Genomic DNA, 15,467 nt, shown 5'->3' on the forward strand with positions numbered 1-15,467 from the left:
GTCCCACTCTCCGCTCTTCTCCCTTGATGGTCCCAGGGACCTCTACTCCTAGACTGCAAAGTTAATCACCTCCCTCCTTGCTACAAAACATCTATCTTTACATTTCCAACCCACACAATCAGTCCTGATAACAATTATTCACTATTGTTTCACAAGAGACCTATCAGACATGCTAGGCTTTTACAAACCAATGACTTACTCATTGTGAATACCTTTTTTAAGCGGCATAAAATGCAACTATACATATGGATCTCATGAGAAGCAATACTAGGAATCAAATCGATTTAATGCATGGGAAGAAATGATGGAGAAACTCAATGTCATCAGCCAAAGTAAGACCAAGGCAGACCGTGGAACAGACAATCAATTGCTCAAAATGAAAAAAAAATTCAAACATGTCCACAAGAGCCAAAATATGACTTAAAATACATCCCACTTGAATTTAGAGACCACCATTAGGAAGACAACTAAGAAAGGAAAGATCAAAATGGATGTCAGAAGAGAATCAGAAACTTGGTTTTTTTTGAGCACAGAGAAGCTAAAGAGTAAGTAGAAGAACTGAACAGAAATTTTCAAAGTGCAACTTGAGAAGACACAGTCATGTGTTGTAATGAAATGTGCAAAGACCAGGAGTTAGAAAAACCAAAAGGGAAAAGCACACTCAGTGTTTCTCAAGCTATGGGGAAAATATTGAATTATGCAGAAAGCATCAAAAGAAGATGGAAGAAATGTACAGTCGCTGTGGGAAAAAAAAGAAAAGAAAAGAAAAGGCCGATATTCAACCATTTCAAGAAGTAGCATAGGAATGCTCAAGAAGCAGTGTTGCTGAAGGTGGAATTCCAAGCTGCACTAAAGGACTGGTGAAGAATGGCTCCAGAAATTGATGGAATACAAATCTAAATCTTTCATTGAACTGATGAAGTACTGAAGGCACTCAGTCATCTATGCCAAGAAATTTGGAAGACAGCTATCTGGACTACTGATTGGAAGACATCCATATTTATGCCCATTCCAAAGAGATGTGACCCAATGGAATGCAGAAGTCATTAAACAATATCATCAATAGCCTATGCAACTAAAATTTTGTTGAAGAAAATAAAAAAATTGTTGTAAAAGAATATCAACAGAGAAGTACCAGAAATTCAAGTCAGGTTCATAGGAGGACTTGAACTACGGATATCATTGCTGATCATTGGGGCTACAGCAGAAAATACCATAAAGATGTGTACAAGTGTCTTAGTAAGTATGCAAAGACTTTTGACTGCTTAGATCATGACCAGCTATGCAAAGATTAGGTATTCCAGAGCACTAACATTGCAAAGATTAGGTATTCCAGAGCACTTAATTGTGCTCATGCGAAACATACATAAATCAAGAGGCAGTCATTGTAACAAAACAAGGGGAGATTGAACAGTTTAAAACCAGGAAATGTATGCATAGGGTTGCATTCTTTCACCATACTTAAAAAATCTGTATACTGAACAAATAATCTGAGAAGCTGTTTTATATGAAGAAGATATGATGCATTTAAATTATGCTGCTGGCAAAGAATATTCAAAGAATCACAGACTGCCAGAAGAACAAACAAATCTGTTTTGGAAGAAGCGCAGCGAGAATGTTACTTAGAAGGGAGGATAGCAAGACTTTGTCTATTATAATTTGTATATACTATCAGGAAGGACAAGTCTCTGGAGAAGGACATCATGCTTGGGAAATTGGAGGGTCAGGGACAAAGAGGAAAACTCCCAATAAGATGGATTGACAGGGTGACAATCACAATTGGCTCAATCATAACAATTGTGAAGATGGCGCAGAACTGGACAGGATTTCATTCTGATGTGCATAGGATCACTGTGATTTGGAACTGACTCCATAGAGTCTGTTCAACAACAGCAAGCAAAGATATACATCGCAGAAACCCTATATATGGTTGCTGTGATTTGGAACAGACTGGATGGCACACAGAAACATCAACAACAACTTGATATTACAGATGGAATCCTGATGGCTCTGTGGGTTAGGTGTTGAACAACAACATCTTGGTGGCCAGTTCAAACCCACCAGACATTTCTTAGAGAAAGATGAGGCTATCTGCTCCCCTAAAGATTTCCAGTCTTGGTTACCCTATGGAGCAGTTTTACCCTGTCCGATAGGGTTGCTGAGTCCTGGTATGGCATTGTGGGTTAATGCGCTGGACTGCAAAGTTGGTTTGAACCACAGCATCAGCGCTTCAAGGTTTCTTCAGAAACCTATACAGGGTTGGAACCAACTCAACAACGATTCACAACAACAACAGAGGGTTATTATGTGTCAGAAACAATTAAATAGCAGTGGGGTTGATTTGGGATATTGTTGTTGTTAAGTGCCGTTGAGTCAGTTCTGACTCATAGCAACCTTATATAGCACTTCTGAGGAGCACCTGATAGGTGTGAAACTTGTGGTTCTCAGTCCACTGCTAACCCTACAGTGCCCCACCAGGCCTATGTAATTGCTGTGGCTGCTGCTAAGTGCTGTTGAGTTGGTTCTGACTCATAACAACTCTGTATAGGGTTTCTTTATTTTAAGCCTTTGTGGGAGCAGAAATCCTCATCTTTCTCCCACAGAGCAGCTGGTGTGTTTGAACAGCCAACTTTGGGGTTTGCAGTCCACTGTTTATCCTATGGAACCACTCCCTCTGCCACTATGGGTGATGGTGGTGGTTGTGTTCTGACTCATAGCAACCCTGTATAAGGTTTCCAAGGCTGTAAATTTTTTACAGGAGCTGAAAGCCCCAGCTTTCTCCTGCAAAGCAGCTGGTGGATTTGAACGACTGACCTTGTCATTAGCAGCCATTATACTACCAGGGATACTTTTATGCTACTATTGTTGTTGTTAAGTGCCCTTGAGTCAATTCCCGCCCATAGCAACCCTGTATATGGTTTCCGAGGAGCAGCTGGTGAGCTTGAACCACTGAACTTACAGTTCAAATCCCTTTGCAGTCTGACGCATTAGCCCACAGCACCATGCCAGGACTATTGTTGTTGTTAAGTACCATGGAGTCGGTTCTGACTCATAGTGACCCTGCACAGGGTTTCCGAGGCTGTAAAGCTTTACGGGAGCAGAACGCCTCATCTTTCTCCCACAGAATGCCTGGTAATTTCGAACTGCCAACCTTGAGGTACGCAGCCTGATTCATAATGATTACGCTACCAGAGGTCCTTGTTGTTGTTGTTGTCAGGTGCCATCGAGTCGGAACCGACTCATAGCGACTCCATGCACAGCAGAACGAAACAATGTTCGATCCTGGGCCAACCTCACCACCGCTGCCACCCCCGAGTCCATCAATGATGCCACCTGGCTGATCCATCTCGTTGGAGGTCTTCCTCTTTTTCTCTGACCCTCCACCCTACCCAGCATGACATCCTTCTCCAACGATTGTTTCCACCGGACTACATGTCCAAAGTAGGAGAGACGAAGCTTAGCCATCCTGGCCTCCAAGGAGCACTCTGGCTGCACTTCTTCCAAAACAGATCTATTGGTTCTTTTGGCAGTCCATGGCACCCTCAGTATTCTCCTCCAACACCACAACTCAAAGGCATCAATTCTTCTACGATCCTCTTTATTCACTGTCCAGCTTTCGCATCCATATGAGGCTATTGAAAACACAATGGCCTAGGCGCACCCTAGTCCTCAAGCTGACATCTCTGCTCTTCAACCAGAGGTCCTTAGAAATTATTAAAAAGAGAATTGTCAGCGAGACAATTTCAACCCACAGTAATGCCATGTCCTTTAGAGTAGAACTGTGTTCCATGGAGTTTCTTTGGTTTTGGTGTTGGTTTTCTTGGATATAGTCTTTTTAGTTATTTCTTTAAGGACAACAGTGGGAGGATTCAGACAGGCAACGTATCAATTAGTAATTTAGAACAAGCCATTTCATCACCCAGGGTGCCTACCTAAGCAGTAATTAGTACTAAATATTAAAAACTTATTCCCTGTCAGGTGCTGTGGTTTACATATACTATCTCATTTAATTCTTACAACACCATGTGGTAGGTGTCATCTATTACAAGTTAAAATAAGAAAAACACAAACAAACTGAAGCTCAAAGGTTATGAAAATTGACCCAGAATTCTGACTCCAAAACCCAATTTCTTAGTCACTCACCAAACTGTCTTATTTTGACATTTATATTCCTTATTACCTTTTATTGGGTCCTAGTGTGGCATTGTAGGATAAACACTGGACCACAAGGTTGGTTTTAACAGAGACGTCTGCAGTTCAGACAACCAGCCACTCTATGGAAACTCTCTTCAGGGTTGCTATGAGTCAGAACTGACTCCATGGCACTTAACAGCAACAACAACTATGTTTTATACTGTACTTTGTATTTTTGAAATATAGATATGTAAAAATATATGGCCATATAAATATTTACATGCATAATACTGATTGTAATGCTTAATAAAATGCCATAGATAGTCTATACGCAACCCGACTTGGGTCAGAGTAAGTCTGATCTTTACGAATTGCCTATCAAAGGGGTCAGAGTTGGGTAGCATTCGCCCCCAGCAAGTTCCTTTTTTTCACTATTATAAATGAATTATGTATACACCCTGAAGTAATTAGCAAAGACGTTGTTGTTCAGCTGAATTTTAAACTAATTAATCTGACCTAATTCCTGTCAAAAATAATTAGGATGAAATATGGACTCCCTAAGCAACTCTTTGAAGCTAAGATACTAAAGTACAGCACTCCTGTATCACCATTATAAAACTGAGAGTGTGATTTAGTTAATGCTTTGAGAGGCAATACATGATCTGCCACCTGGGAAGCCCCCTACTCAACTTATGCATTGGAATAAATACAAGAAGCTAAATTAACACTGTGCTCTCACATGAGTACTATCAATGACTCCACAATATATTGCATATAAATATATATATATGTGTGTGTGTGTGTGTGTGTGTGTGTGTGTGCTTTGTTGTTGATGTTAAGTGCCATCGAGTAGGTTCTGATCCATAGCGACCCTGTATAGGGTTTCCGAGCAGCAGCTGGTGAGCTTGAACCACCGACCTTGCAATTCAAATGGCTTTGCAGTCTGGCGCATGAACCCACAGAACCACACCAGGACTCCATGTGTGCTTAGATACCTAGGTAAATAGACAGTTGCATATTTATCTATCTAACTGTATGTTTGCCTATATCCATCTGCTTATCTATCTATAGCTCTGGTAGCGTAGTGGTTACGAATTGGGCTGTGAACTGCAAGGTCAGCAGTTCGAAACTACCAGCTGTTCCTTGGAAGAAAGATGAGGCTTTCTCCTCCCGTAAAGATTTACAGCCTCAGAAACCCTGTACAGGGTTGCTATGAGTCAGAACTGACTCCATGGCACATAACAACAACAACATCTATCTATCTGAGAGTCCTGGTGTGGCACCATAGGATAAGCACTTAACCTCAAGGTTGGTTTGAACTGCAAGGTCGGTGGTTCAAACTCAGCAGCCACTGCTCAGAAACCCTATACAGGGTCGCTATGGATCTGAACCGAATCGATGGCATACAACAGTCTATCTAGAGATAGATGTGCAGAAAAGCAAATTGGAATCGTATTGTAACCTTTCAAGTTTCCCTCACCATGGTCTTTAGAATGATTATAAACCAGTGCCTTCTCTTCTAAAAGACTTTCTAGTGAAGAAATATACCCCATTTCTCAGATCTTTCCGTTTCCCTAATATAAAATCTATTGAGTTACGTTCCAGCTCTCTCCCTCACCCCTACGTGTTGAAGACATGTTCTTAGAACATCTTTAGTGATTGAATGAATTTGGGCTAGAACCAAATCTGAAGTTGTCTATGCCTAGAAAGAGACTTAGAAACAATAAATAAGTAAGCTAGACCCACAGATGCAATTTGCCATTAAGTTGAGAAATCTGGTTGCAGGGATTGTGATGGTCTGAATATGCAGGTGTTTGCTGTCAGTAACTGCCCAAGCCTTCAGTATCAGCATCTCCTGCCTGCTCTCTAACCTTGCTCTCTGATGTATTAAGGAGCTCTTGGGAGAGAAGAACAGCATAGCGCATATAGATCACCTTCCCAAGCAGTTCAGAGTTAATAATTTCCTTATTAAACCTATGAACTCTTCGTGTTCTGTCATCCTCCCTTCCCAGCCCCCTTCCAAGTTAGTTTCTAGGCAACCAATAAGCACTGAATTACATTAAGCTCTTTATTTCAAGGCTGCAGTTCAGGGTTTTGCTGCATATTTGTTGGCTCATTTATGAAAACTTCAGCATACAATTCATTAATTCTGTTTAATCTTCCTTACTTCGGTGGTTTGGTTTTAAATCACATTACCTGTATTACCTGTACCTGTTTTTTTTATGTTTAAATCACCCCTGTGGTGTGATGCTATTTTACATGTAGATTAGGCCAAAGGTTCTGTGTGCTCTAATTTGGAGTCACAGAAGCAGAATTTATGCAATTTCCATTTCTTGGTGATTCTTCAGCTCGCTGGGGTAACCTATAAGGAAATAAAACATGTTAAAATTTTCTTTGTTGAATGGCCAATGTATTTATAGCTGACTTTTAGTAAGAAAGAGTAGACACATACAGTTCAGGAACAGTCTGAATATGTAGTAAGCATTTAAGGGGGAACGTTGTTTGCTTTAACAAATTGAAATCTTAACGTCAAGAAGCAGTTTTGGAAGCATTCCTTGGTTGGTGTGAATCAAGTAGGTGATCATTTTATCCAGGGCTGTGTGAGAAGGAGGATAAATCTTTGAGAAGATACGTTTCTCAAACTCCGAGCCAGCTGTGTGTGTGTTAAATCCTTCTAAGTGTACTAAACATTTAGGTCCTCTCAACTGAGCAAAAACATAAATTAAATGTCTGTTCGCGCTCTGGTTTCTTCAAACACAAAGCAATTATCTAGATTGGCCACACTAGAGAATGATTTAGAGAGGAGGAAGGTAAAATCATTTCAACATTCCAACTCTAATCCAATCTTTTTCCCTTCACCTGCTTACAATTTAGTTGGTGAGGTGGACAGATAAGACTAGATGAACAAATAACTGTGAAGTCCAAGGCAGAAGCAAACAGTTGTCCACCACAGATTCCTATTAAACATACCCTCCAGAGTGCCCTTTTGCTAAGAAGTAGCTCCCCAGGTAAGTAGCACATTAGCCAGTCCGCTTTATATCGCTGAGGGATATTGGTACTAAACTTCTTTCCTCAGAAAACAATCAGCAAAAGTGCCGTTCCAGGCCTGGCTTGAAAAATCTGTCTGTGTGCTCAGGTTTCCCTTTATTCCTCTTCTGCCAATAGGGAATCAGTAACCACTTGACCTTAGGGACAATCAGAAGAATTGGCAGAACTTCTGTTAGAAATGAGCACATGGTTTCTGCCAATCATAGTACTCACAGAAAATGGGGTGTATCTGTTCCAATAACTAATCATATCCTAACTTATAAAGGCACCATAGGCTCTCTATTAGGATGCATCCTTCAGCAAAGGCACAAACATTTTTGATTGCTATCATGTGTCAGGTTAGTTATTAGTCATTCAGTTGTTGCAACATTCAGTTGTCATACTAGAAAAGAAAATAGGCATAATTAAAATTATTACAATGAGCTCATGAATTAAACACAAGGGAGATACAAGTTCATGGAAAATATTCCATTAGCTTTTAATTCCATCTTTCTATGAACTTCTTTAAGCCCTCCTGGTACCTGCAAACAACTGCAAATTAAAACATCTGTTGCTTTGGAGCACACTAGGATTAAATAGTCTAAAGCTGACAAATAAATTGTTTTTATTCTTATTGTTAGTATTATTAATTCTAAGTAGTTAAAATCTACCAAGGGATGTACTGAGTTCATGATATACTCAGGAAACTGAGTCCTAGAATAGAGTAGACTCAGTTTGCTAAATTAACTGTTTCTTAAAATATTTTCTTTTCCTTTAAGCTATAAAATGAGTAGGTGACAAGTTAGTTCCAACTCCTGACTAACGCATGCTTGTCAGAGTACCGGTTTGTTTTATTCAGAGAGATTGTTTATGGCTGCCTTTTGTATAACAGATCACCGAGGTTGTCTTCCTAGGTGCTTCTGGGAGGACCGGAGCCTCCAAACTTTGGGGTAGTTTCTAAACACTTTAACCATTTCCACCAATCACCTTCGTAAGGCTGTAGGGTACTTATGAAGCCTTCCTTTTATGAATGAGGAGGAATGTCTATGGATGAGGCGAGTGCCCAAATAAATCAAAGCCACCAATTTAATGTCTGAAATATTTCCAGTATGCAAAGGAAGATCCTATTACCTATTTTTGTGCACAACTTTGTAAATTGTAAAATGTAACATTCACACAGGGAAGTACACCATAAAAAAATAAATGTTGTCTGTTGTTGCTAAGTGTCGTCGAGTCACTCATAACAACCCTGTGTAAGGTTTCCAAGGCTGGTGGGTTTGAACTGCCAGCCTAGTGATTAGCAGTCCAGTGCTTGTATTATGATTTATCATGAGAAGAAAATCCATGTGAGGCCACAGAGGTCCAGACATTAATAACTGCCTGCTCCCTGGAATCACTAGTCAACTCAGCCAAATTCCTGCTTTCTTCGTGCCCACATCCCTACTATCCTTCCTTTATGACCATGATTAGCACCTTGATTTGTTTATAGTTTTACTAAATTTAGTATGAATTCAAAAATGCTGGGTCTTGTGATCTTTTGGGGAGGGAGTTCCACCACATTGAATCATAATAGAATCTGTGTGTCTGTATTTCTTTTTCTTTTGTTCAATTCCATATTTGCTGTATTCGTGTTCTTATAAATAGCATTACTTGACTTATTTTCATTCAAATATGTCCCATTTTTCTGTTGTATGAATACCGTACAGTGTATTGTGCTTCATAGCATGTAGCATGCACACTGTGGTTGCATAGAACACATAAAGTGTTCACAGGAAACTAGTTAGTGCAAGCAGCTGCCCGGTTTATAAAGATAATATAACATCTGAATCATTTGTGCAGAAATACTTCATTTATCCATTATAGAAGAAATGCCATTTGGTTTGTTATAAATAATGCTGCTCTAAATAGTATTGTACCTGTTTCTTGGTACACATGTGCAGGTATTTTTGTTTGGTGTGTGTGTAGGAGTGTAGTGACCAGACAGTGAAACTTAAGTGTCTTCCACTTCAGTAGATAATCTAAAACTGTTTCCCAAAGTGACTCTAGCATTACACACTTACAAGCTAGATATGAAAGTTACACTTATTCCCCTTCTTCACGAATTATTTCTATAGTTGTTGTTAGGTGATAGCGAATCCGTTCCTATATGTATGTATAGGAATATATGTTGTTGTTGTTGTTAAATGCTATCGAGTTGGTTCCGACCCATAGCAACCCTCTAGAGGGTTTCCAAGGAGTGACTGGTGAGCTTGAACCAGCAACCTTTCAGTTCAAACTGACTTTGCAGTCTAGTGCATTAACCCACAGTGCTACACCATGACTCCATGTATGTATATATGTATGTAATGTATGAATATACCAACCCTGTATTGGGTTTCCTAGGCTGTAAGCCTTTACAGGAGCAGAAAATCTCATCTTTCTCCCTCAAAGTATAAAGTATGTGATGGCTTTGAACTTCTGGCCTAGGAGTCAGTAATCCAGTGGTTATCCTATAGTACCACCAGAGATCACTTTCTATTGAAGGTCTAATTCATTTACCCAATTTTGTTAGTGTGTAATAGTATCTCCCACAAGTCACCTGTCAGTTTGTCATACTGTGGTGATTATATGTTCCTGGCATGCTGAAATGTTTACCACCAGCATTTGGACTATAAGCAGAGTCAGTCATGGAGGACACGTTTCAGTGGAACTTCCAAACTAAGACAGACTAGGAAAAAGGTCAGGCAAACAACTTCTGAATTGTTAACCACCAAAAACCTTACGAATAGCAGCCAAATATTGTCAGCTATAGTGCCAGAAGACGAGCCCCTCAGGTTGGAAGGCACTCAAAATGTAACTGGGGAAGATTTGCCTCCCCAAAGTAGAGTTGGCCATAATTATGTGACTGGAGCACAGCTTTGAGGACCTTTACCTGCTTGTGGGGAACAATTCAAAGTGAAAAGTAATAGATGCAAACATCCTTTAACAATCAGAACTAAGTATTAATCTTGGAAAATTGGAAGTTGTCAAAAATTAAATGGCACATATAAAAATCTATATTCCAAGAATTAGTGAGGTGAGATGGACTGGTAATGGTCATTTTGAAACTGAAAATTATGTTTTACTATGCCAAGAATGACATCATATTCATCTTCAAAAAGAACATTTCAAAGTGTATCTTAAAGTATAATGCTCTCTATGATAGAATAATAGCCATACCCCTATAAGGAAGACTAGCTAATACCACAATTATTGAAATTTGGGTGTCAACCACTAAAACCAGCGATGATGAAATTGAATAATTCCATGAACATTTTCAGAATGAAATTGTTCAAACATGCAATTGATATGCATTGGGAATTACTGGTGTTTGGAATGGAAAAGTTGGGGTGGGGAAAGGATAGTAGGTGGAAAACAGAGCCTTGGTGATGGAAATGATGCTGGTGATTTGCATGATAGACTTTTGCAAGATTGGTATGGTGCTGTGGGATGATGCATTATACTGCAAGGTCATGTGTATTACAGAATCGGTGGTTCAAACTCATCAGCCACTCCTTGGAAACCCTGTACAGTGTCGCTGTGAGTCGGAGCCAACTTGTCTTGCCGGCACTTAACAACAACAATGACTTATTCACTGTGAATACCTTTTTAAGCAACATAAAAGGGAACTATACAAATGAATCTCACCAGATGGAATACACAAAAATCAAATTGACTACATCTGTGGGAAGAGGCTATATAAAAGCTCAACATCATCAGCCCACACAAGGCCAGGGGCAGACTGGAACAAACCATCAACTGTTCAGATGCAAGTTCAGACTTAAGGTACAGAAAGTTCAAACAAATTCACCAGAGCCAAAATATATCTCACTTAATTTAGAAACAAACTCAAAAAACGGATTTGATGCACATGATGCTAATGATCCAAAACCAGAGGAGTTGTGGGATGACGTAAAGAACACCATCCATGAAGAAAGCCAAAGGACACTAAAAAGCCAGGAAAAATAAACAAAAAAGACCAAAATGGATGTCAGAAGAGACTCTAAAACTAGAGTGCAGTGAAACTAAAGAAACTGGAAGAAATGAGGAAGTGAAAGAGCTGAAGGATGTCTCAAGTTTATAATGGAATGTGCAAAAAGGCTTAGAGTTAAAAAACCAAAAGGCAAGGACATACTCAACATTTCTCAAGAAAAAAAAAAAAAAGAAAGAAAGAAAGAAAAATTCACTTCTTGGTTTATAATCTGAAAGAATTCTATGGGCAAAATATTGAATAAAGCATCAAAAGAAGACGGAAGGAATAGAGAGTCACTATAACAAAAAGAAATGGTCCATGTTCAGTCATCTTAATAGGTTGTTGCTAAGCGCCGACAAGTCAAGTTCTGACTCATAGTGATCCTGTTTACAGCGTTTCCAAGGAGCAGTTGGTGAGATCGAACCATTGACCTTGTGGTTCAAACAGACCTTGAAGGACAGTGCATTAACCCACAGCACATATTATAAAACAATGGTAATAAAGGAAGAAGTCATTGATGAAAAACAAAACTCTAGGAATTGATGGAGTACAAATTGAAATGTTTCAGCAAACTAATGCAGCACTGGAGGTACTCACTCATCTATACCAGGAAATGTGAAAGATAATTACCTGACCAGTAGATTGGGAGAGTTGCAGATTTGTACCTATTCCAAACAGAGGTGAGCCAACAGAATGCAGAGATCATCAAACAATATTGTACTATCATATGCAAATAAATTTTTGCTAAAGATGATTCAAAAGTGATTGCAACAGTACATGGACAGGTGCCAGACATTCCATCTGATTCAGAAGGGATGTGAAACTAGGGATATCATTCTGACACCAGATGTATCTTGGGTAAAAGCAGAGAATACCAGAAAGATATTTACCGCACTTTATTGGCTATACAAAGGCTTTTGACTGTGTAGCTCCTAACAAACTCTGGATGATATTATGAAGAATGGGTGTTCCATAACACTTATTTGTACTCAGATTGTAGGTAGAGTAAATAATCCAAGAAACAGGACTATAGAAGAAGAACAGGAAATCAGGATTGTAGGAAAACTCATTTACAACCTGCAATGTGCAGATGATACAACTTTGCTTGATGAAATCCAAGAATACTTAAGATACTTAATATTGAAGATCAAAGATTACAACTTTCAGTATGGATTGCACCTCAGTATAAAGAAAACAAAAATCCTTACGAACTGAACCAGTGAATAACATCATGATAAAAGGAGAAAAGACTGAAGTAGTCAAGACTTCATTTGGCTTGGACCTACAATAAACACTCATGGAAACAGCAGTCAAGAAACCAAAATATGTATTTCATTACTCAAGTTTGCTGCAGAACACTTCAGACATGTTATTAGGAAGGACAAGTCCCTGGAGAAGGACCTCGTGTTTGGTAAAGCGTAAGATCAGTGACTGTATTAAGCAAATCTGCTGCACAGGAACTTTTTAAAGTGTTGAAGAGCTTGAGGACTAAGGTGCGCTTGACCCAAGCCATGGTATTTTCAATAACCTCATATGTATGAGAAAGCTGGACAGTGAATAAGGAAGACCATAGAAGAATTAATGCCTTTGAGTTATGGTGTTGGAGGAGAATCTTGAAAGTGCCATGGGCTACCAAAAGAACCAATAGATCTGTTCTGGAAGAAGTGCAGCCACAGTGCTCCTTAGAGGCCAGGATGGCCAAACTACATCTCGCATACTTTGGACATATTGTCAGGAGGGACCAGTTACTGGAGAAGGATATCATGTTTGTTAAGGTGGAGTGTCAGAGAGAAAGAGGAAGACCCCCAATGAGATGGATTAGCCAAGTGACAGCATTGATGGACTCAAGCGTGGCAACAATAGTGAGGTTGGCCCAGGATCGGGCAGTGTTTCGTTCTGCAAGGCATAATGTCACTATGGGTCGGTACCAACTCGATGGCACCTAACAACAACAACAACAACAACAGGATCAGTGAAAAAGAGAATGATCCCACCAAATGGATTAACACAGTGGTAGCAAACATAACGATGACACAGACCCTGACAGTGTTTCATTTTCTTGTGCATAGGGTCTCTCTGAACTATAAAACCAACTCAACAGCACTTCACAACAAGTGGTCGGTCTCTCATTTGAAGTTGTATTGTGTATGTCCCCAATTAATAATGAGATATATAAACTTTCCCATATCTGCTGCTCCCTCGGTTATTCTCTTTGTGAAGTGGTTGTTTATGCCTCTTATCTATAGTTTAAATTAAATTTGTTGTCTTTTCCTTACTGACCTGAGGTGTCCATTATACAATCTGAGTAACAGTCCTTTGCTAAGTATTTTGCACATATTTTCTTTTAGTCAACTATAGTTGGATAAACAAAAATGCTTAATTTTAATGTTAGTTTTTACGTTATATTCTTTGGTGCATATTGTCTTTTTTTGTGGCCTATTAAACAGGTTTTGTTTTGTTTTGTTTTGTTTTTTCCTACCTTAAACTTTGGTGACATAAGCATTCAGCTGCTAATCAAAAGGTCAGCAGTTTGAACCCACCAGCAGGTCTAGGGGAGAAAGCAGTGAGCTTCCCTAAAGGTAATAGGCTTGAAACTGTATGGGGCTCTTTTACTCTGTGCTAGAGGGTCAGTACGAGTCAGAAGCAACTCAAGGACACTGGGCTTGGCTTGGTTTTAAGGTTATAGAGATTGTTTCTTCTAATGTCTTCTAGGAGTTGTATAATTTTTATTTTCCCAATCCTATCTATAGTATATCTAGAATTTATTTTTCTGTGTGCTGTGATATAGGTAGGGGTCAAGTATCTTTCTATCTTTCTTGTTTTACAATTGTTCTCTTTCCATTTCACTCAAAAATCATCTTGTCTCCTAATGTCCCTGTGATGGTAGTGGTGGTTAAGTGCTATTGAGTTGATTCTAACTCATAACGACCCCGTATACGGTTTCCAAGGAGTGACTGGTGAGCTTGAACTGCTGACATGATGGGTTCAAACCAACCTTGCAATCAAGCTCATTAATAAACACCACCACACCAAGACCCCAACATCCCTACTATATATTATTTTATGGGTTTTGTCAGCAATGTTTTGTTTTGCTTTTTAACCCTCTGCTCTGCCCTTTTCTATCCCTTGATGCTGCAAACATCATGACATGCTGGCGTTTCTAATTTGGTTTGTTGTGCCCTATCGAGTTTAAGTATTTCATTCAGAATGCCTTGCGTATTTGATGTCATTCACCAAAATAAATAAAGCCCCACCTTATTACAAAAGGCGACCTCATTACCTGGATTTAAAAGCAGAAGTGAAGCACAGGGACCAGGTGGGTCTTCCCTGACCTGCTGCTGAGTGACCCAGCCCTGTTGTTGCACAGCCACCAGTATTTTGGCCAAATGCAAACACACACTGGTGAGACCAAAGAAAGCCTGTGACGTCATACTCACCCGGCTCAGGCACCTTACCATTTACTTGAAAGTGTTGTCAGCAATGTTTTAAGGTAAGTACTGTTATCCAAAGGAGCCTCTGGTTGGTGTAAGCAGTTAACTACTGTACTACTAACTGAAAGGTTGGTGGTTCACATCCATCCATAGATGCCTTGGAAGTCAGGCCTAATGATCTTCTTCTGAAAGGTCATGGCCCGAAAACCCTCTGGAGAGTTCTCCTCTGCATACATGGAGTTGCCATAAGTTGGAATGATCTCAATGGCGATTAATAACAACAATTATGAAAACTTTGTTTTAAAAGGTGAAACTGAAGGACAGAAGTGATCTAAGGTCACCTCATTAAATATCGAACCAGGATTAGCATGTAGTCTTTCTGAACAAGGGCTAGTGGTTTTCCTCCACAGCCATCCCATCATTCTCAGACTTTGTTTAGTACTGCATTATAGCAGGCACTCATACTTCTGTGGAATCCTTCAAATATATTTTCTTATGAAATATGTTGGAACAGAGGACTGAGCTAGCATAACAGGACCGAAATATTGCATCGGTGACCTAATTTCAATATCAAAGATATTTAGCTTAGTGTTTAATAGTAGGCACTGTACGATAAACACTGGGCTGCTAACCCATCAGCCACTCCTAAGAAACCTTACACAAGAACCGACACTACAACACTTAACAAAAACATTTAATGGGTTCAGCTAAATTTCATCATATATCATTGAAAACAAATAAGTAGAGAAAATCCCTGACCAATATCCCTTTATTCTTTGCTTGTTTAAACTTTGGTGGTGGTGGTGTTGTTGTCAGGTGCCATCGAGTCAGAACCGACTCATAGTGACCCCCATGCACAGCAGAACGAAACAATGTCCTATCCT

The sequence above is a fragment of the Chrysochloris asiatica genome, unplaced genomic scaffold (genome assembly GCF_000296735.1).
Source record: "Chrysochloris asiatica unplaced genomic scaffold, ChrAsi1.0 scaffold00028, whole genome shotgun sequence".
Lineage (NCBI taxonomy): Eukaryota > Metazoa > Chordata > Mammalia > Afrosoricida > Chrysochloridae > Chrysochloris > Chrysochloris asiatica.